The 24,532-nt window shown below is 34.3% G+C and overlaps 2 protein-coding genes across 2 annotated transcripts in view; one reads left to right on the top strand and one right to left on the bottom strand.

The window, feature by feature from the left end:
- LOC140442663 (GTP-binding protein Di-Ras2) overlaps window positions 1-24,532 on the top strand; it is a 1,562,201-nt gene that overhangs the window by 514,183 nt on the left and 1,023,486 nt on the right. The gene's annotated exons all lie outside the window — the stretch shown is intronic.
- The window catches only part of LOC140442661 (trypsin-1-like), an 84,294-nt gene that overhangs the window by 16,231 nt on the left and 43,531 nt on the right, over window positions 1-24,532 (bottom strand). The gene's annotated exons all lie outside the window — the stretch shown is intronic.

The following is a 24,532-nucleotide window of genomic DNA, read 5'->3' as shown; positions in this document are numbered from 1 at the left end:
CGCGCTATTCAGAGTACAGTAATTGATGAAAAAGGTGTAAATATATATGAGGCACTGTCAAGTAGTTACAGCCATGAATGGAAATTAGCCATTCAGAATGAATTGACAGCTCTCAGAATAAATAATGCTTGGGAATTGGTTGATAAACCTGCAAATACAAATATTGTTTAGAATAAATGGGTGTTTAAAATAAAGAAAAATGAAAAGGGTGAAATAGTAAGGTACAGGGCAAGATTGGTGGCAAAGGTTTTTACACAGAAATATGGGGTTGACTATTCAGAAACGTATTCTCCAGTCATTCGTTTTAGTAAGTTTAGGCTTTTGTTAGCGATGGCTGTTGAATTAAATCTAGATACATTTCATTAAGATGTAGAGGACTGCATTATTAAATGGTGAGATTGATGAAACCATATATATGGCTTAACCTGAAGGTTTTTATGAACCAGACTTGAAAAATAAAGTCTGTCTCCTCAGGAGAGCTATATATGGTCTCAAACAGTCTTCGAGACTGTGGTATAAAAGGGCATACTAAATTCTGTTTAAAGTTGAATTTTAAACAATGTGAAATTGATCCATGTATTTTTATTAAAAATAGTGAGAATTCAATCCTTATTGTAGCACTCTATGTAGATGTTTTTTTTGTTTTTTACAATAATCATGATGAGGTTAAAGTTTTGAATAATGAATAAAGTATAATTGTTGATGGCCAGACGTTTATTGGTGCATATTTCCTAAAATACATATTTCCTTGTCTCTTGATGTCTTCAAACTAGAAGGAGGACTTTACCTAACTTCAATAAATTATAACACATTTTTTCAGAATCAGTTTAAATACGTGAATTAATAATCTTTTTAATGGCAATTTTTACCATTTTTACGATTCTCATAAAATCATTTAAATGTATCACTTTTCCATTAACGGGTCACTACAGAATTTCCATTTTTAAAGTATAGTCTTCAAAAACGTATGGCATGAAATTTAGATTTTGATTCTTGGCAATAAATGTGAGGCAGTTTGAAATATGCATAAAAAGCGTAAAATTTAAACATTCACTTTACAAACGATTGCACGCCACGAAAAATACTTCTACCAAGACGCCATTTTTTAAATTTTTAAAAGTATTGTAGTTTATATAAACGTACTTGTGTAATCGTAAAAAAAAGTTTTAAATGTCTTAGATCGTTTGTATTATGAAAGTTTAATTTCGGTATTTTTTAGGTATATTTCAAATGCCTTACATTTGTTGCCAAAAAACAAAACCGAATTTAATGCCACAGGTTTTGAAGACTGGGCTTTAACAATGAAATTCTATAGTGACCGGTAAATGGAAGTGATACGTTTTAATGGTCTTATAAGAATCGTAGAAAATGAAAAAAAAAAATACGAAAGTTAACACTTTTATAGAAACTGACTTTAATTACAGCAAACTGCGAAAATTGTATAAAAAAGCTCACTCTTCACCTTTTAAAACGCTTATTGATGTTTGTCGATAAGGCACTCTGATCAAATGATATCGAATTTTTACCGCCAAAGTGATGAAAAATTGATTTCGTGCGCATATCCGCGTCGCTTCATGCGATATTTTTGAGGAGAACGGCTTATTTTACTCACAAAAAGTACTTATTAAAATTGTTATTCGAAATTGTCTCACATAAATTTTTATTTAAAACATTTTTTTCTGCGAAGCAAAGATTCTTTTTAAATCGATTTTTGAGGAAGCCGGGGAATAGTAAACTTTTTTGCATATTTTTTGGGTTATCAAAATTAACATTTTAAAAAAAAATCAGCTTGTTCGTATGATCTTTAGAGGGTTAAGTGGCATTTTAGTCCCTGATGACCAGGGTATAAATAAATTTATTTATTTATAACAACAAAACTAAAGCATATTTGGAATTTGCTAATTCAAAAAAGATGAAGAAAGCTTTATTGGATGTTGAGAAAATCCATTTTTTACGGAAACCGATTTTGATATTTGAAACTCAATTTTCTTCAACCTAATTTTTTGGTATTTTTCACGCTTAATACCGATTGGTTAACAAATTATGTTATAAATATCTTGAAGATATGAAAATTTGTATCGAAAAAGAGGTGTCTTTAGTTTATAACTTGCGGGTCAACTTTGACCAATAAATTGTATCTCAGGAACTACTGCTTGTAATTGAACTTTTTTTATTTTACAAGAAACGACTTGTCGAATCTCTTTTAATGCCTTTTGCTGAATTTGATTTAAAACTGAACATTCACGTTCCGAGCGCTATCTCAGAGTCTTGCTGTCCCACTTAATAGGACTACTAGTTGTATATTCGTCTCCTCTCACGCTCCGACTTGCTATCCAATTGGCGGTCCTACTTCAGTTCCAGTTTGTTTTCACGACAGTCGTTAGGCTGGATTCAGAGGATGGAGGTGTATCTAAAGAATCGGTGCTTGTTCTGGCTGGCATCTGTACTTCTGTCAAAAAGCTTAAATCATTGTAGTGCACCCAATTAGGTCCATATATTTCGTCTGCTCCGGTACCAGTTCCACTTTCACATACTTGAATTTTTTTATGTTCTATGAAGGAAATAGAACGTAGAAAGTCATTTATTACGCACAAAAGCTACATTGACAGTGTTTTCGTACTTCAACATTGCATTTCAGCAGCTGTTGAGCTGTTTTCTGCGCATTTACGCTTCGCGTATATAGCAATACCGCTATTCCACAAACAGAAATTTTTCTCTGTAAATATCGATAAATTCGGAAATTCCTTCACTGTTTATTACGAAAGGCGTGCAGTAAATACGAAATTTGGAGTTATAATGAGTTAATAATCGGCCGATATGTATGTTTAAAAATTAGGTACTTTAGGATTCATAAATAAGCATGACGTATTAATCTTTCGTTTCTCTAGTTATTTTGTCTAGGGCTGAACTTATTAATTTTTACGACTCTTTAGAAAAAAATAAAGATGGAGGAAATATCATTTACAAAATGATCTTTTTTGCTAAATTTACTATTTTAATTGGGAATAAGCCACAATATGAACCTAACAGACGTTATGAATTAAATGTATTTGACGTTTGGACTTCCACTTCGGAAATCGTACCAAAATATTCCGAAGTCGGAACATCAAATAAATTTAAATTCTAACTAATATTCAGGCTTATTTCCAATTAAAATAGTAAATTGGCATAAGATGCCACAAGAAAATAATTTCAGAACAATATAAAGAAACAGTTACTTCTAATTTCAGTATAACTATGATTAATTTAGGTTGTTTGTTGCTAATTATTCTGTAGCCAATCCGAAGTGTTGGAAATTGTACCTGCGTGGGAGTGTCCGAAATAGATCTACAGAAAGGAAAATGATTTGCCCTAACACAAAGTAGATGATGATGAAGAATCGTGTATTTTGGTAGTGGTAATTTTCGTGCAATTAAAAGTATATTTTCTATGAACATTTAAGAACTAGAGATCTTTGCGTAAAGTAATTCATAGAATCTCATACAAAATAGGTGCAGAAGGTCAACTGACGGAGGAAATTTTCGATCCGACCTGTAATCCGATTTCCAACTTCACATTCACGCTCCCACTTCGTCGCCAGTCGGAAGTCGGACCTTCAAGTTGTCCCTCTAGATGTTTTGACTCGTACCACTAGTTGTCCAACAAATCCAACCAGCCCACTAACGGTTCGATTTCCGATCCAACTGCGGAAGTTGGACCACTAGTCAGACTAAATATCGGAACGTGAATGACCTGTTTAAGCTAATAATTACAGAGATCTTTAATTTATTTGCAAGCCAAACATTTTTTTATAATATTAAAATATTCCTAAAGCCGTTCAAATAATCTGATTTTATTTTCACTAGAGAAGAAGAAGACCAGATAAATCCAATAGATAGGTGCGTTTTAATAAGTATAAAATTTACAAACTTCTGTATGGTCTAATTTTTGTCGGAAAAGATTTAAAAAAAATTAATTAAAAAAAATTAGATTCCAAAATTGTTATGTGAAATCTATTAAAACGATTTTATTGAACTTTGGTGTTCCCTATTATTATGTTAAGAAAAATTTCCGGAGAAAGTATGAAAGTCCTAAGTGTAATTTAAGTGGTTGAAAACCATTGTTTAATAAAAGACTTGTTTCCCCCTATTGTTTTTTGTATTTATTGCTGTTTTGCAGCAAGAGAAATAAATAAAAACATTTTTAATCATCCCTACCTTATAGAAAATTGTCGCTATTTTGTTTTATTACAACTTTGCTCCAAAATGAATTGTTTTATAGTTATAAGCTAGGAAATTAAAAAAAATCGACGTTTCTAGTTATTTTTAAATTTTTTAATTTATGCAATAATGCTCCCGACCTATTAGAGAGGGAGATACAATATAAAAATAATTTTACACAATAATCTTATAAAATACTATAATTTGATTTTCTTAACAAATTTAATTAAAACAGAAATAAATATAATTGAAAGAAGAAAATTGTTTGTTGGTAAAAAAGTCATTTGAATTTTTCTTTTAGTTATCTGGACTAGCATCAGATGTTTTAATGGAAACCACTGTTACTGTAACGAGACACTGTTCCTGTATGAAAACCGTAATTGCTGCTTATGATAGAAAATCAGGAATTTGTAAGGTAAATTTAATTTCCATTAAAAAAAGTATTTATTTTGAAATTAAATAATATTTCAAAATATTAATTGAATTTTCCTGTGGAGATTTGTAAGTAATTTTAGTTATTATCCTTTTTATTATGTTATAGACATCGTACGTCTGCAAAGAAGGCGAACTGTTCATCAATTTTAATTTTTCTTGAATTTCAATACAAATGAGACTTACAGAAATCAGGCTAATGCCATTCTTCTAAAATAATTTAAATATTAGTTGAAATGTGATAAAACACCTGACCAGTTTAAACATTAAGCTGGTTTTAGTTAAATTATCTAAATGGGTTAAATATCTAAAAATTAATTATACAAATTAAAAACGAAACTATCTTTATAGATAATTTTGCTTGCAAATTTACATTTAATTTATAAATATTCAGGGATTCTACAGTATTCACTGCCTTCCCTCGCTCAACCGTTTCCATCTATCTCTGTTGTCCCATTTTCCATGGTTTAGGCCTCTTTTACTCATGGCGTCGTCTACTTCGTTCCTCCAGGATTTTCGGGGTCGTCCTCTTTTTCTTCTCCCTATGGGGTCATTCGGTTATTCTCTTTATCCATCTGCTGTCACTAGTTCTTCTTACATGTCCATACCACTTTGGTCTTTTTTGTACTATGTATGTTAGTATTTCTGTTTCTATTGATGTTCTTTGCTTTATTTCGTCAATACTTCTCCTATCCATTCTTGTTACTCTGCAGCATCTTTGCAGGCATTCCATCTCTGTTGCTACTATCTTACTGCTGTTTTTCTTGTTTATGAATAAATTTTCAGCCCCATATGTCATAATACTTCGCACTAATGTTTTATAAATCTGTGTTTTTGTCTTCATATTTAGGTGTCTATCTCACCATACTCAGTTAAGTTGTCGGATTGTTCTTCTTGTTTGTCCTAATCTTTTGTGTAATTTCTTCCTCTGTTATTGCCTTTTTCGTGATTATAAACCTCAAGTATTTGAATTTATCCTTTCCTTTGATTATTACGTTGTCATCAATCTGTACGTTGTCATCAATCACATTTAATTTAAGACTATAACTTTCAGATCCAGCACGTAATTCACCTTTTGCGGAATTTGAACCTCTAATATATATGGTGGCCATATATGAAGGCTGAATACTGATTATCTTTATCGTTAAAATAGTTATCGTCATCTATTTCTTTGTCTAAGGTTACATTTAATTATGAAATTTTTTACTTCGATCTGTTTTTTCTTTTCTTCTGAAGCCGTTAGAAGTGAGACCTAACTAAGAGCTTCATGTGAACAACTTTTACTGATGACACTGTTTGTGATTTATATTTACCCTAATCTTAATTTTGCAGCAATTTATTCTTTTTTATTGATGGGATACTGAGTTCCTAATTCTAATTCCAAATACTCTTCCTGTAAGTTGATTGATGTCAGGTCGTAAATCACAATTTTTATAAGAAAATTGGATTTACTAGATCGCTGTTAGCGAATTTTTAAGATCTAAAGTGTACTTTCACATAATCTAAGACGTTTCTTAAAACCATCCAAGTGGAACCCCATAACTATTCAGCTTCGTCTCTAAAAGTAGTCCTAACGTAGGAGCATTAACAATCTCATTTGATGCACTTAATATACTGTCAGAAGAACTTTTTAAATAGTCCGAAAATGCCACATTAACTGATTATAGTTTGTAACCTGGTGCAATTTCTATATAAAAATACAATGTAAGTAACTTAGCTTAAAATATTAACAATCACAAGTAAAAAAATTGTGTGGTAAATTTGTCGCTTCAACGTATCTTTTGCGAAATAAGTTTCGACTTATTTGCGAGGCGCAGGTTACGCATTCTATATTAGAAAGTGCTAGTATCTACTTGGTTAAGATCAAGATTCACTTTTTAATCTTTAGAGTACTTTTAAGAGGCCTCATCCTAATCAATCTCAGTTATTTATTCCTTAAAGAACAAACCAAATAGAGAAGGTATGTTCTATATTGTTTTCAATATTATTAAGCCAAGTATTTAAAAAAGCTAAAAGTAGCTGTACGGCAGTAAATAAGAAAAAGAAAATAAAGTCAGATGATTAAAATGTAATATAATCTAAAAATGAAAAATACAGTTTTTAGAAACTAACTGGTATATAACAAGTACTTATTCGTGTGTGTGTGCCGTAGCGTCGGCTTTAAGCGTTGGCTATCATCTTTATAACAAGCTGATGAAATGTTTTTGGATCGGCAGCTAGATAAAACAATTCCTTCTTTGTTCGACCATATTATAACCATATTTTTCTATTGTCTGACAGCAGTAAAAACGAATTTTGAGTTAAATAAATTACATAAATTTTTCCTTTTTGTGTCAATTAATTTAATTCGGAAAACATTTTTTGACCACTCTGTACAAATAATGATGTTAATGTTAAATAACTGAATAGAGAATTGAATAACCTTTCAAATGAGATACCACACGACCCCTATTTCCATTAAGAAAATCATTGATTACGTCATCACGCCCAAATGGATGACGTCACTATTATGGCATATAATATGTCAAAAAATCATAATTTAAAAATAAAAATCGACCTTTCTCGGGATTTTTCACCAAAGTGACTTATTCTTGAAAAACTAAATTTATTCCATAATTTTGAACCTTCTGTATATATATCTTTAATTAAATTGCCCCCAATATAATTTAAAGAAAAAAATAATTGATTAATATTCTCCAAAATTTAGCTGTAATTTTATTTAAACTGGTCTAATATAGGTAACTAACTGAATCTAAATAAAAAGTATAATTAACTAGTCCTCTTCTCCTTCTGAACTCTCACATGTATCACTACTATCCACGGTAATTTTACACTTTTCACAGACAAACTCATCTTCATCTTCGGAATCTAAAGCAAGTCCCAAACTGTCAATATACTTGGAAGGGACACAAATTTTGTGTACCTTATTTTCACAATGCGCACAACTAAGCCACCTTTTTTTCCAAGAAATGTTAGTCTTTCCAGGCTGTATTACGTTTGAAGCACTTCCAACTAATTTTTTATCTCACTCTTCCTTTTTAATACCAAGCAGATTTTTTTCTTTCCTGTATTTTTTTAAAATCTTTTCTTTTTTTATTTTTTGCCACGCGCTATCTCAGAGTGAGCTCATTTTCTGCGTTCTTTCAGTTGTTTTTTTTCTTTTCGCAGGTTTTCTTTTTTTTTTGTTGCTCATTTAACCAATAGTTTGATGAAATGACTGAGCGTGGTCTTTCTTTAATTTGACGCTGTGATTTTACTTTGTCTTTAGGCCAAAACAGATATTTTTTAAATGGGGAATCACCAGTTAAACTATTTGTTTTGACAAATATCTCTTTAAATTGTTGATTGTCCTCCTCTTGATGAGGTGGTTGATAGTATAGACTTATTGCATCTGAACCACTAGCTTTTGATGATGTCTGGGTGATATCTGCAGTCCGTTGAGTATTCGCCGTGTTGATGTCAAAACGTTCAGTATTTGATTTTTCGGCATCTTCCTGCATTTCGTTTTCGTGGTTTGTTAGAAGAATTTCTTGAATATCGTTTTCATCTTGCGGTGTTTCATTGTTTTCATGATTTAAATTCTCCAGTGACAGATTCTCGTTCTTACTTGGCTCTGGAATTGAAACTATGTCCCGTATCTTTTTCCAAACATTGTATAAATCCAATGTTGACTCTTGCCCATTCCATGCCTCTTTAGAGTTTCATGCTTTCATAGCATTCAGTGTTTCAGGACTAATGTTACTTTCTAAAATATTTAAACATACTTTTATATCATTAGCCGAATTTTGATTGTTTTCGGGAAGATTTTCTTCTTTATTAACCCTCTGTCTACAAATTATCTTTGAATAATCCACGTTATCTGGATTAAAAGGAAAGAGGCCACAAACACGAAATCCATTTTTAATAATAGCTAGAGAAATAAATTCATTCAGAATATTTTCTAGGAGAGTAGCCACGTAATGTCTCATTAACGGCTGGTTTTGTTTTCTGTCAACTATTTTCTGACATGCGATTTCCATTGACATTTTAATGGGTAAAAACAGAAACATCCAGAGGTTGTAATACATGCGTTGCATTTGGTTAAAATGGAACTAAAATGATTTGCTTTTCACGAAAAAAAAAAAAAAAAACTCAGATGTAATGTCAAATGAGATTTGTGCCCATCTACAAAAAATATAACGGGTCGTTCTATGTTATTTTCTGTCAACCATGGCTCAAATATATTCGCCATGTATTCAAAAAATACCTCTCCTGTCATCCACCCATTGGCCGATTTGCCCAGTCCCCAAGATTTCGGAAATTTGGTAACAATATCTACAGGTACCCTCTTATATGGATATACCACCATAGGAGAGCAAATTTCTCCAGATGCTGATACCGTAAGTAAAACAGTGAGATTTTCTTTTTCTGACGTTTTTAAAACACTATAGATATTTTTATCTCCTTTAGGAGCCAAAACTTTCCCAGTTTTAGGGCACAATGAAATAGCTGTTTCATCAGCATTAAAAATTCGATGTGCATGTTCTAAAATGTCAGAGTGGCCATTATCTTTGAAGTAATTTAAAACTTCTTGAAACCAATTGCGTATATCGATGTCTGTTAATTGGCCACGATAACCGGTAAATTTCTGTGACGTCTTTAACGATATGTTGGGATGTCTGTTCAGAAACGACTAAAACCACTTTTAACCAGGAGTACATTCGGTAAATGGAGTTTTTCTATCTAACTCCTTTATCAACTTCCATTTGAGCGGCGGTATATTTTTTATGTCCCTTTCTATCCATCATAAATGACCAGCTGTAAAATAAAAAAACAAAATTATTTCTTGACACCAGTAATGGACATTTTCGTATCCATTATTGGACACTCATTTAATGGCCATGTCCAATACTGCATCCACTCAACATATAGACTTCTTGTTTCTAGCAGAAGATAGCATTTTTTATTTCTATGTATTTACCAATGATTTCAAAAATAAAAACGTATGTGCCTTTAAATGGACACCCTGTTTATTTTAGGAACATACGTTTAATTGTAGATCCAGTATTGGACACCCAAATTAAATCTTTTTAACGTTAAAAATTAGCTAAAAACAATAAGCACACATTAAACTACATACCTTTACTGTTGATTTACTTAAGTAAACTTAATAAATCACCAATTTTGAAGTTTGTATAAGTTAAGAAACTAATTCACTTTCTTATAACCAAACGCGCTATCTCAGAGTTCTTGGCGCCAAAATTGTCATGTGGTAAATTAGGTTCTAAAATACAACTAGCGGCATCTAGACGAAGCAGCTGTAAACAGAGCAAATATTACAGATTCCTATTGCAGGTTTTACGTGTTTGGGGCGTAATTAGAGTAACAGGTTGCTTGATAATATGCATTAATTTGTTGAGTGTCCATCACTGGTACCGTGTCCAATACTGGTTCCAGTACCCTATTTTTTTCTTTTTAATTTTTTCATTTTAATGATGTTGATCAATTATCGCTCTTTGTGGATGGTCTCTATATATATAATTCGAAACTAAAATATCAAACTTGTGGGCATTGGATTTTTTTCAAAAAGTTTACAAGTATTTTTTAAAAAAATGTGCAGTAGATACAATTATTTACACTTTTTTAATTAAGCCAATACAGTAGATACCATTGTTTGTACTATTTTATTTAAAAACAAGTTACATAAAAAATAAAAGTTTTTAAAGAAAATATATATCCTAAACTAAAAAATTATGCAAAACTTAAAATTCAAGCATTTAATCTAACACGCAGATTTGAAAAATACTCATGATGCACTGAGGTTATCCACTGTAGACATGATAGCATATGTTCAAGTTTTCCAGCCTCAATGGGAAGCTAAGATTTATATTTTCTATTTTGTTTAGCCTGTTGAAAAACTGTTCTTTTAATCGAACCGGTCTGCTCCTTTTTTTAATTAAGACACTAGTAAAATGGCCACTATATGAGTTCGATAACTCTATCATATCCAGATGTTTCAGCTGAAAATCTCATTCTAACACCGTTTTGGATATTCGTTTGATGATTCTCGGATGGTTTTGGAAATAATTCCTCGTATAAGAAATTTTTAAAAAGTCTGCCTGTTTTGTACGATATATTAAAACTGGTATTTTCTTCTGTGAAGCAAGTAGATCTACTTCCCATTTCCTTGGAAAATAGACATATTGGCCGTGAGCTCTAATGTGTTTTTCCACTAGTGAAAAATCTCGATCTGAAGGAAGCATTGTATGCCCAACTTGAGAACACACATCAATAATTTCTTTAAAATGCCCTTCTGCTACTAGACGAATCCAAACAGAGTCAAGTGACCAATTCTTATTTTGTCCAGTGCAGTTGTTAGAAATGGCAATAAGTTTGTTACCTTTTATAACATAAGATGAAAAATGTATAATTATACAGCTTCCAATCTCATCAGCTTCTTTGCCAGCTTTGCCTCATTCCACAGGTAGAAATACCTATGGGAGGGATACAAATTATGGATGCCGAATTTGTAATAAAACAACTTCTTTTGTAAAATATTGGTGATTTTTCTTGGTGATGATTTAGGAGTTATTAAAGCCTGATAAAGATCGAGTGTAGCATAAATCCCATCAGATATTGAGACTTCCCGAGTCGCTTCTTTGGCTTACAGAGTCGCTTCTTTCTTATGGCATTTTGGTCAGCTTTGGCTTTTCGGAGATGCAATTCTTGTTTAAATTTTATCTTTTGAATAGCGCCTTTGTCAGTTTTTAAAGCGACATTTTTAAGAGGGACGTTTATGTTGTCACAATCACCGCAGGTATCTGTTTCTAGGTTTTTAAACTTAATATTAAATTTTTTGGTAAATATACGTCTAAATTTGTCCGAAGATACACAGTTGCTGACTTTTTGTATGCATTTTTGCTTCTATACATCATAACACTTCTTTACAGTATATTCCAATATCATGAAATACGTGTTAGGATTACCTTGACGAGATTAGTGACTTTGGTACTTAGGTAGCGACTAAATGAAAGAACTGACAAAACCCATTTTATGATCAGTATATTTTCCTTTATGATTTTTGTGTGAGCCCATACCATCCATTTTTGGAGTTAATAAACCAGTTTTTATACTTTTTACAACAGTCTCAACTCTTTCTCTATTGTTTTGTAATCCATGTATGCTTAAGAATGCCTTCTTACAAATTTATAATTCAGCAGTCGTAGATCACTTTACGTAATACATCGCGGTGTGGCTTCGCCTTGAAGATGTATTTTTAATAGTACTACGATCTTTAAGTTTTAGCTCTATGCAGCCAAATATGTATGCATTTTGGATATTAAAGTTGCTTAGTTTCCAAAAGTTCTCAAAAATGTTTTTCACCTCATCTTCGGGTAAAAGTGTAAAACATTTTTTTCTACAACAGCAGTCTGATGCTACAGACTTTTCTTTTTGTACCATTCTTTTACCACGATAGCTGAGATATTTTTGTTATGTTACTCTTTTAAAAAGCATGACTATAAAAATGCGCAAATCATAGAAGAGAAGAACAATACGGTTTATGAAAAGGCAGGTCTGCTAATAAAATGTTTTCAATAAAAAATTATCTAAAATTAAGAGACGTTATCCAAAAAACGCATATTGCATTTAAAGATTTTGATTAAGCCTTTAGACACAGACTGTCTGAAATTATAGAAAAAAAGGCTACCCAATGGACCTGTTAAAAATTTATGTGTATATATTGACAGAAATATTATTCTAGCGTATAAAAATTTCAATAAAATATCACAAAAAAGACGAACAGGGCAAAGAGATAACTGCAGAATTCAAGAGAATTGAGACTTTTTAAAAGTTTCAAACGCATTATAATATTGAATAGACAGATAAATAAAAATATACTCCAAAACTAAATATTTGTTAAAACAATAATAAAATAAGGCAATACAGAACAAAAAATAAAAAACTTATAAACAGAATCGATAAAATAGACTGACAAAACAAGTGCTAAATTACAAACCAAAATAAAAAAGTCTAGAAAGTCCATTAACAAATTAGAAGAGAAAACACTGAAATTAGGAAGAGGTAGACAATGACGTATATAATATATTTAAAGCAAATACCACAAATGGCTAAAATATTCCCAAAACATTTTTTATTCTCCTGATTTTTTTCTTTTTTAGCGCATCGCCAATTTTCTAATTGAAGTTGCAGTGTATGTGTGCATGTGTGTGTTTGACTTAATGTATGTATGCCTATTGCTGGATGGATAATTTGCATTGTTTTCTGTTCCTAGCTGTCAGCTTCCAATCTCTAATCCCCATCTTTCTGACATCTTCCATCACGAAATCTTTCCGTTTCTTTGTTGGTCTTTCTTCCTTTTTTGCCATCAGGTACTCTCCAACCAATATTCTTGACTTGTTTATTACCTTGCATGCTTTCTAGATGTCAGAACTATTATAGTCTACGTTTTTACTACTCTGTTATTGTATATAATTGTTACCCATCTACATTATATCATCTTATCCATTCTACCTTCACTACATTTCCACAAAATATTCTGCGAAGTATGTTTCTTTCGGCAGCGTATAGCATTGTGGGCCTAATTATAGTTTTGTATACTCTTATTTTTGTATAACGAGATATATCTGTGGCCTTAATTATTTTGTTCATGGCCCCAGTACATCTGTTGCTCTTGGTCAGTCTCAGGTTGATTTCAGTTTCTTCTTATACGTCTGATCGATAAGAGTACCGAAGTACATATATTCATCCACCTTCTCGAATTCTATGAAATTGATCTATCCTCCACTTTCAATTTAAAGGAGCCCTGGTGTTTATTTGCTATTTACTCGAGATTTTCATATACTTGGATTTCTTAATATTAACTTTCGTCCCATTTTAGAGCTTTTCCGAAACATTCATTTTGCTATACTTGCCTGTTCTTGCAATAAGAATTACATCATCAGCGTACATTAAACATTCGTATTTTTTGTATAAAATAGTGCCGGACATATTTATCCCCCTAACACCTAATCCTTAGAATTTTTTCTAGAACTATATTGAATAGCAAGGTAGATAATGGGTCTCCTTGGCGAACACTTTTTTTCACTTCAAATTCTTCTGAGACTGCCGTTGCATTTCACAGCACAGAAGGTGTTTCTAATTGTCATTTTTACCAATCGTACAATTTTTTTTGGCAGTTGAAATTATTTTAATGATTCTAATAATTTGTTTCTGTCTATTGTACTGTAGGTGGCTTTGTATTCAATGAAAAATACTTTCCCTGGTGTTCTCCTGGATTCTTCTTACGTATATTTCTAACCGTTTATTAATTAGTATGGTAAAAGGGTATTAGTATGTAATCTTGTATCTGTATAGCTAAACAACCAACAGGTTTAGCGATAGGATCTCCATTATCACCTTTTCTAGCTAAGAACAGAAATTTGTTAACAACAACAACAAAATAGTTTTTTGGTCAAGATATGTTCATGATTGTATAGCTCTCATACAGGAAACCCAAGATGATGCTTTACAGATTCTGGATGATTTTAATAACCTCCATCCTACATCTCTTTTACACTGGAACCAGAATCTGACAATAAGTTGAATTTCTTCGATATGACTATATCTCGTAATAGATTCTCTAGAGTACAATATTTACAGAAAACCTACTCAAACAAATAATGTTATATATGAAACATCTAAAATTACTGCTTTCAACAGTTACATTCATAGGTTACTTAAATTTCCACTTTCTAATTATAACTTTAATTTAGAACTTAATACTCTTAAGCAAATTGCTTTCAATAATGGTTATGATCCCAACATTATCCATAATCTTCTAAATAGAGCTAAACTTAAAACTGCTTATGCAACTGCAAAATACTTCAATGACATCAGATATTTCTTTTTTACTTATATTAGCAAACATTTCCAATAAAATATCAAAACTTTTTACTTCTACAATTGAAAACATCCAAAAATTTCTTTTAAGTCACACAATACTTTCTTCTTCTTCTTCAAGTGCCCTGTCCGTTGCGAACGTTGGCTATTAACACTGGCAATTCTGATCTTATTTGCGGCGCTTCTGAATAGTTCGACGATGTGAGCCCGAACCACTTCCTCAGATTTTGGAGCCACGAGTGTCTTCTCCTGCCTGGCCCTCGCTTACTGTCTATTTTTCCCTGGACAATCAATTGCAGTAGACGGTACTTATCGTGTCTCAATATGTGGCCTAGATATTCAAGCTTTCTTTGTTTAATTGTATTTACGATTTCTTTCTCCTTTCCGATTCTTTGGATTACCTCTATGTTGGTGACATGTTCGGTCCAGGATATACGAAGAATGCGTCGGTACACCCACATTTCGAATGCTTCTAGTTTTCTCGTGAGCGTCTCCGTCAGCGTCCAGGCCTCCACACCATACAGTAAGATCGGAAAAATGTAGCATTTAACTAGTCGTAGTTTTAGGGGAAGAGACAAATCCCTGCTTATGAGGAGCTTTTTCATATTGCTAAATGCTGCTCTAGCTCGTTCTATTCTCGCCTTAATTTCTGTGGCCTGTTCCCATTTTGCATTTACGTTGGTGCCAAGGTACACATAAGATTCTACATGGTCAATTAGTATGTTACTTATCCGTAACTGTCGAGCAGGCTGTTGCTTCCTGCTTATCAGCATCCACTTTGTCTTCTTGAAGTTGAGGCTCAGGCCGTATTCCTCACTAACTAAATAAACTCTTTCCATTACCTGCTGTAATTCGTCTATGGTACTGGCAAGGATCACCGTGTCGTCGGCATATCTTATATTGTTTGTTAACTCGCCGTTTATTTTTATGCCCTCATTTGCATTTTCCATACATTTATTAAATATTTCTTCGGAATAAATATTGAATAGGAGTGGGGATAATATACAACCCTGACGGACACCTCTTTTGATCTGCACACTTTTAGTGAGTTCGTTGCCAATTTTTGCTCTTGCTGTTTGACCCCAGTATAGGTTTGCCACAATTCGAATGTCCTTGTCGTCAATACCTGTCTTTCGCAGAATATCTATCAATTGTTCATGATTGACATTGTCAAATGCTTTTCTAAAATCCACAAAGCACAAATACACGTCCTTATCAACGTCTCTACACCGCTGTATAAGCACCTGGAGAGCGAAAATTGCTTCTCTAGTTCCAAGTGCTTTCCGAAAGCCAAACTGCGATCTATCAATATTTGACTCACATTTATCATATATTCTTCTATGAATGATCTTAGTGAACGCTTTAGTGACATGATTAATCAAGCTTATAAGCCGGTAGTCATCACAGATCTGGGCCTTTGGTTTCTTCGGGATTGTAATAAATGTTGACTGCAGCCAGTTCTCCGGGATTTTACACAATACTTTAGGTTCCTTTTAATCAACACCAAAGATAGGATGAACACACTTGACAAAAGTGGTATTTATAAATTAAAATGTGATAATTGTGATGCGTCTTTATATAGGTAGAACCATTCGAAAGTTATCTACTAGAATTTCAGAACATTTGAAAAGACCAAACTCTTCAAGTTTTGGTCAACACTTATTATCCAGTAAACACAATTTTAACATCAATACTGGTTCATCTATTTTACATGACATTAGTAGAAAGAGAAACTCCTTGGAGTTGGATTTATTGGAAGATTTGGAGATTACAAGGGAAACAAATGAACACTCTCACTGTATAAATACTCAAATTAATTTAAATTGTACTAAATTTAAACCTATTTTTTAAAAACTTTAGTGCAGCTTTAACTCGTGGGCGACTCAGCTCTGCTGTTTAGACTTCCTGCACTGAGTAAACCTATTAAGAATTTATTAATTTTATATTTTGATTAACATTACTATTTTATTCGTCAATAATTTACAAAAATAGCTTGGTCAGAAGCGAAAATAGAAGGCAGACGCGGCCCGGGTAGATGACAAATGACCTGGCTGCGCAACATCAAAGATGGGACAGGATTAGACTTTCAAAGCTTAATAACGAAAGCCCAAAATAGGGAAGACTTTGCAGAGGACATCGCCAACCTTCGCTAAGAAGACGGCACCTAAAGAAGAAGAAGCTTGCTTAGGTTCAATTGATCTATAGTTGGCGTTGATTACACTCTCCATATCTCTGAGTTATTTAGATATACCATTTCTACAGTTGTATATTTTAACATCCCACTGGTGGTATGTTGGTCTGGAGTCATGCTTTGACATTTTAATTTTATGTTTTTCCCATTGTCTGTGGTTTTAACTGAACTATTTGGATTATACCCCATTTAGACACTTTGCTTTCAATTTTGATTTTTAATTCTTGGTATTTTAATTTCATAATTCGATTTCTTGTTTTCAAAAGTATTGATAGTGCTTGGTAGACCCTTTTATTGTAGTCACCTGTAGTAGCTGGGCCGACGGCTTTACGTGTCCTCCGAAGCACGGTAGCAGCTCAGTTAAATCAAAAATTGAAAATTTTGTCGTAAGTCAGTAACATAGCCACTGAGCTACGGGTGCCACTATATTACGGTAGATTATGGTAATCGTAGATATAAAATGTTTTCATAATTTGTTTTTTTTTATCTACCCCAATTTAAGTTAAATTTGTCTACTTAATTAAGACATATTACCTATCATCCATATACACCACTAATAATTAAAAACGTTTTAGGGCGATTCAGGAGGTCCTTTACAACTAAATGGTACATTAGTGGGTGTAGTGTCAGGCAGTGGGCCTTTTGTGGAAGTCGGTTACCAGCAATATACACCAACGTTGCCTTATTTCGTACATGGATAAAAGAAAAAACTGGTATATAATTTATAACTGTTAATAGTCACCAGAATAAAACGTTTAGTAATTAATAAATGTTTGCTCTAATGCTCACTGAATTTAGATTGTTAGTATATTCACCCAATTCTTGTAATTTAATAAATCTTGTATAAAAATAAATCACCTGCACTAAAAACACATTTCATTTATTTTAAAAATTCCCTAAATAACAAATATATTTTTAAGACTTTAGCTCTCACGTGCACCAACGTGCATGTACCATTAATAAGCACAAAACTTATCCTTGTTCATTTTGGTGTATACCTCTCAGAACCGCAGATATAGATGATTTGCATTAAAAGGCGTGACATAATGGTTCTCTAGACTGCCCGTGGACTGTAGTTCGTTACTCTCACCATGTTTTGAGTAAATATAGGTTATGTTATTTTGACTATCATTTGCACGTGTTGTTAGCTTACAAAATTTATTGTATGAGTAAAGTGAGTAAATCGTGGAATTATAAACAAAAGTTAAGTGAAGACGGGCTTACATAAATTTTAGAGGAGAGCGATTTTTTTAAAGTGACAGAGAATCGAAAAATTCGTTGGGTGAAGATAGTTCTCTGAAAACTATAAATTTTGCTTATAAAAATACTTTAAAAAGGCTTTATTGTAAAAGAAAAGCTTTGGATACGTATGACCGGTCTTCGAAAAAAATCAAAATAATTAAAAATACTATCATTATCTACAGGGAGAGTGCAACAAGTAAGTAATGACAATGACACTTCAAAGGAGTCAGTCAAAAAATGTTAAAAATAATAATTCCGAAACTGAAATTGTAGAATCCGCATTAGATTTGTCAGAAAAATAATTTGGGAAGATATTAACTTTTATTGTGATTATTGACATATTGACTTTTATTTGCTATTTCTGAAACCAGTTTTGGATTTACTTGTTACTGAGACTAACCGATACTTTGAATAAGCTTTGATCGACGGAATTTTAAATGAAATCCCATCAAATATTAGTATAATCCAAGTTATTTCCTATGTCACGAAAGAAAATGGAAGTATTTTTTTACCTAATAATATGGATTAGAATAGTTATCGGAATTGCCAACAAATCACCCTTTTTAATGATAATAAAAACATAAATGTTCATAAAATTCACAACTGTTCTACTTAATTGTTCTTAAAACTAATTAAATACAACTTATAGAGCAAAAAAGTTTATAGTGTGTTGTATATCCGGCAACCCTGTAATTTGTCGGACCGGCATTAATGAAATGATGACACAAAAACTGTCGATTTTCTTCTGTACGCAAGGATAATTTCAGGTACTTACATATCAGAACCTGCTTCTATTTGAGAAGCGTGAGAAGAACTATTACTTGCTTCTATTTGACAAGCTGAAAAGCAAGTTTGACTTACGTGCTTCTATTTCAGAAGGCAAAGACGGAGTGCTTTTCGGGTAGCTGGGTTTGAATAGTTTAAATGTAAAAAACTGACAGGTACAGAAGATACGAAACAGCAGAAAGAAGGCATGTCATGCTGATCGTATGTCTTTAAATTAGTGAGATATATTAGTGAGAATAATTTAATTATTATCGTTTATTTATTTATCAAACTATTGTAGAAAATATAATTAATTTTCTACAGTTAAGAAACCAAGGTATGGAGATTATTGAAGTACACATAAGCGTTATAAATCATTTCTTCTTGTTGTGATATTAGTTGTAACAGGTTTGACGCACTGATGCATTTCTTACATGTTGTCAATAATGAAGCTGCTCCTAAAAATGATCAGCTATATAAAACTAGTACAGTAGTTGAAATTCTAAATAAACAATTTCAATAAGTATGTATGTAATTAAGTGTAAGAGACTTTATGTAGACGAGACTACGGTGCCTTTCTGCAGTAGATCAGAAATTCTACAGTATATACCTGGCAAAAGATATAGTATAGAATAAAGCTATTCAACCTATGTATTCCGAATGGTAATACTTACAATTTAAAGATGTACAGTAAAAAGGAAATATACCTATTAACAATAGTGTATCTATAGATGTGGTTATGGAGTTGATGACAAAATTATTAAATCACTGACAATCTTTTATCGTATACAATTATTACATCAGTGTTAAGACGCGTTGACATGGCTAGTAAATCACAAACATAATCCAAGGTTTCATAAGCCACGCTCCGTATAAACAAGTACATTCGTGAAATACGAAGATTAAATTGTCTTCCCGACTCTAAATATTTAAAATCGTGAAAATAAATATTATAGGCGCGTTTACATTACTAGTGAATAACGAACGTAGCTCACACTTACGTAGTTGGCTCGGGCTATACGATTAATGTAAACAGATGTTCGTACGGCACGATTTTCTCACGAATGGTCTACGCCACGCCACGAGAGACATTAAATATGTTAAGTATTTCACGCTGTAAAGACAGCCATAAACAGTTTGTATTGGATTAGGCACGTGCTTATAACCTCAAATTGAGCGTCTCCTTAAGAATGATTGAACTGGGACCGTTAGATTTGTAGAATTGTACGAAAGTGAGTCTGTACTCTGAAATGTAACTGATGCAAGGTATAACAAAAAAGACGCGCGAAACGCAGCCTCAGAAAGAATTGTTGCTCAGCTAGAAATTGAAAATTTTACAGCGAAACATGTACTAGAGAAATTTAAAAATTTACGTAGTTCGTATTTGCAAGAATTGAAGGATATCAAGAATAGCACCAAGTCCAGCTGTTCCGCTGGCGATGTTTACGTGCCAAAACTGGTTTGGTTTCCGATAATGCACAGATTTCTAATGCCCACACGTAAAATCAAGGAAAACTCATTCTTATTTGGTAAGTAGTTTTTATTTTAATCGTATTGTAATTATATGTATCAAATATTGTCTATTATTATTGTTGTATCATTCGCCACTGCAATGGTACAGCGCTTTTGTCATTAAATGACTTAAAGTAGTCGTCTTGTTTTTTCTATGCAGCTTTGGTGGGATTTTTATCACCTGTTATAATATGTAAGATATATAAAAGACCGTGACTTTTAAGATTCCTCCAGGTTCTCGGTTCTCTTTGATGGTGTACGTTTTCAAAATCGATACGACCAAATGGTACATAGGCAGTGCCTGTTTTACGCAACCAGTTAAGGCGCAACATGCCAATACGACTTTGTCAACTTTTTTAAGATTTGACTCAATTGGTTTCTCAAAGATGCGAAATTTGCTGACTAAAATGCCAAACGCATTTTCAGAAATTCGCCGTGCCCTAGACAATCTGTAATTAAAGACTTTTTTTTCGAATGTTAAGTTTCTTCTGCTATGTGGCTTTAAAAGAAAGGTCTTTAATGGAAACGAATCATCGCCAACTACTATTCCATTTGACAGAATATTTAAACTATGATTCTCAATAGCACGAAACAAAAAACTGTTTTCCCAAACACCACCATCTAAATCTGTTCCCTTTGCTCCTACATCTATGTATAAAAAGCAGTAATCATGGTCAACTAATGCCAATAATATGACATTGTCAGTCAGATATCAATCACCCATATGCAGTTGGGAAAGTTCCACTTCATTCTAAAATTGCATTCAATGTCTTGCCATTGTTTTGTTGTATTAGGCACCTAAACAAAAAATGTGTTCTTAATATTTTAACAAGTATTTTAAGACATAAATATATTATCTAATTGACGAAATGTTTATTTAAACTTTCAGAATGAGACAAAAGCAGAAGACCATTAGGATCAGGAAATACAGTTACGAGACACAGAGACACAGGATACTAAACATGGACATAGCCAAGATATAAATACGCAAGACAAACAGGTCACCGGGACGCAAGACATTCTTAGCCAGGAACAAATAAGCCTGAGAAAGGAGGAACAAACACAACAATCGGACAACTAGCCGAATAATCCTTCAACATCCACATTTAACAGAAATGTAGGAGCAATAGCCGTTCCTTATCATTCTTCTCAGTGTAGAAGTAGCGGTAAAAAGTGAAAATTTGTACATACTTTGGCAAATAGCAGTATAACGAATAAAAATAAAACACTTGTAAATGCGCCATTACATGATTCAAACATCCATGTGGCTTTAAAAAAATTAGAAGGTATATCTCGTGCAACTCAAACGAGTTTGGTCAACCAAAACAGCGAAGTTCATTTGGATCAATTTGGAAAATATCTTATGTCATTGTTACGAAATGTTCCTATAGCCAAAAGTTTTTTGCTACAACAAAATATGATTTCACTAGTAATGAAAGTAATTTTGCTGGATCCAGTATCACCAGAAACACCTACAAGTGTACCACCAGAGACATCTATAAGTGTACCAGCAGATACACTTACAAGTGTACCCTTACACTTACAAGGAGATCCGAAAAGCCAAAAGAGACTCGTGGCAAAAGTTCTGCGAGGAAGTCGAACAAGCTCCCGCATGTTCCAGAATCCACAAGGTCCTGGCTAAGGATGGTATTGCGAATCAGGTCGGCCTCTTGAAGAAAGAGGACGAAACGTATGTAGAAACCCTGGAGGAAAGCTTAATAATGCTCACCAAGCTACATTTTCCCAGCTCATCCATTGACAATAATCCTTCGGTAGAGGTAGCTCATCCCAGAAGGCCTACTAAGGCGGACTGGAAATTAGCTACCGACATCACGAGACCGGAAAAAGTCAGGTGGGCCATCAATAAATTCCAGCCATACAAATCACCTGGAATGGACGGGATTTATCCAGCCTTGCTACAGAAGGGACAGGATGTGATCATCCCGCATCTAACAAAGATCTTCAAAGCTAGTTTGGCATGGAGATATATTCCAACCGCATGGCGAAGGGTGAAAGTCACATATATCCCCAAGGTTGGTAGGGTAATGGACCAGACCCCCAAGTCATACAGACCAATAAGTCTATCCTCTTTCCTAGCAAAAACGCTGGAAAGATTGATAGACAGGTATATTAGGGACGACGTGCTGATGGAGAATCCACTTAGCGATCGCCAATATGCATACCAGCCAGGAAAGTCAACTGACTTGGCGCTGGATGATCTTAACAGACTGCTCTCAAAGTTGCTAGATGACAAGGAGATAGCGGTGGCGACGTTTCTGGACGTGGAGGGAGCGTTTAATAACGTCTCCTTCGAGTCTGTAACGGACGCGCTTAAAAGAAGAGGAGTTCCTGCCTTCATATGCGAGTGGACAAAGGCGACCTTAACAAACAGGATCATTGTGTCCTCGTTAGGTGAAGCCACTATTGAAGCGAAGGCAGGAAGCGGCTGCCCACAAGGAGGAGTTTTATCCCCATTACTGTGGGCTACGCTTATGGACGACCTACTTAATACACTGACCAGGGAGGGTTTTTACTGTCTGGGTTATGCGGACGATTTGGTAATTGTAGTCCGAGGACGCTTTACCAAAATAATTTCGGAGAGACTTCAAGTCGCTCTGAGGATGGTGGACAGCTGGTGTGAGGAAGAAGGCCTGAAGGTTAACCCTAAAAAAACATCTGTTGTTCCCTTCACCAGAAAAAGAGCACTGCAAGGCTTACAGCCACTAGTGCTCAAGGGAGTAGAAATCCCATTCACAAGTCAGGCCAAGTACTTAGGTGTAATATTCGACCAGAGGCTGACATGGAATGCACACATTCAGAAAGTCACACAGAAGGCCACTATGGCCCTGAACACATGTAGACGAATGTGTGGTAAGAATTGGGGGTTAAATCCTAAAATGAACCTCTGGTTGTACACAAGGGTTATAAGGCCCATGATAACTTATGGTTCAGTGGCGTGGTGGAACAAAACGCAACAGTCCGGGGCGATTCGATTGCTCAGTAGCACACAAAGGCTTGCATGCTTGAGTGTTACAGGAGCCATGAGAACAGCCCCAACGGACGCTCTAGAAGTTCTGCTAAACCTACCACCTCTGCATATATACATACAGAGTGAAGCCAGATCAACAGTACATCGGTTGATCCAAGGCCAAGCTCCAATAAGTATGATGCAGGGAGCTGATAACTTAAGGCTATACCAGGACATAAAGGCAGACCCCGTTCTAGGAATGCCTGTAGACCGAATGGTTACGAGGTATAGTTTTAACAAAAATTTTCAAATTATAATACCAAAAAGAGAGGACTGGGAAACTGGTCCGCCGCTAACAGCAAACTCAATATGGTATACGGACGGCTCCAAAACGGATACAGGTACGGGGGCTGGAATATATGGCATAAAACCAAGGACGGAAGTCCGGGTATGTCTAGGAACATACGCGACCGTATTTCAAGCCGAATTAGCTGCTATACACAGGTGCGCTATGGAACTAATCGGCCGAAATGTAGATAACGACTCCATCGTTATCTATTCGGATAGTCAAGCGGCTCTAAAGGCTCTCAGTTCGGTACAGGTCGATTCATGACTGGTATGGAACTGTTTGGATGTCCTCTCTCAGGTGGGAAGTCAAAACAGGTTGACACTTGCCTGGGTGCCGGGACATAAGGGTCATCGTGGCAACGAAAAGGCCGATGAATTGGCCCAAGAAGGCGCATCTACGCCACTGGTTGGTCCGGAACCCTTCTTTGGAATCGCAAATACTATCAAAAGGGCAGCCATACACAAATGGGTGCAACAGAAGTCTCTTGAGTGGTGGAACAACTCACCAGGACAGAGTCAGGCCAAACAGTTCATCAAAGGACATTCGGCTAAATTTACAGCAGACTTACTTTCGCACAGGCGCAGGACTGTCAGAATGATAGTGGGTCTGCTCACTGGGCACTGTAGACTCAATAGACACCTGAGTCTCATAGGCCTGACAGAAGAGGACACCTGTCGTTTCTGTCTGGAAGAAGAGGAAACCGCTCTACACGTTCTGTGCCATTGCGAAGGTCTCGCACGAATGCGGTTTCTAGAACTCGGAGAGGAAAAACCGGAAGCACCAGGCTACATGAAAAGGCCACTATCAAGGCTGTTGAGTCTCATTAAGAGGACCAAGCTAGATGAAGTGCTTTAAAATAAGGGGGAAACACAATAGATCTGCAAAGGTCGCAGTGTATCAGGCTCTATTGGCCGCCCCATTTTCTACATTCTACATTCTACAAGTGTACCTCCAGAGACACCTACAAGTGTACCACCAAAGACACCTTCTCCTGT

This window comes from Diabrotica undecimpunctata, chromosome 6 (assembly GCF_040954645.1).
Source record: "Diabrotica undecimpunctata isolate CICGRU chromosome 6, icDiaUnde3, whole genome shotgun sequence".
Taxonomy (NCBI): domain Eukaryota; kingdom Metazoa; phylum Arthropoda; class Insecta; order Coleoptera; family Chrysomelidae; genus Diabrotica; species Diabrotica undecimpunctata.
Note: the sequence above shows the minus strand (reverse complement) of the source record. Positions and strands in the feature narration are given on the sequence as shown.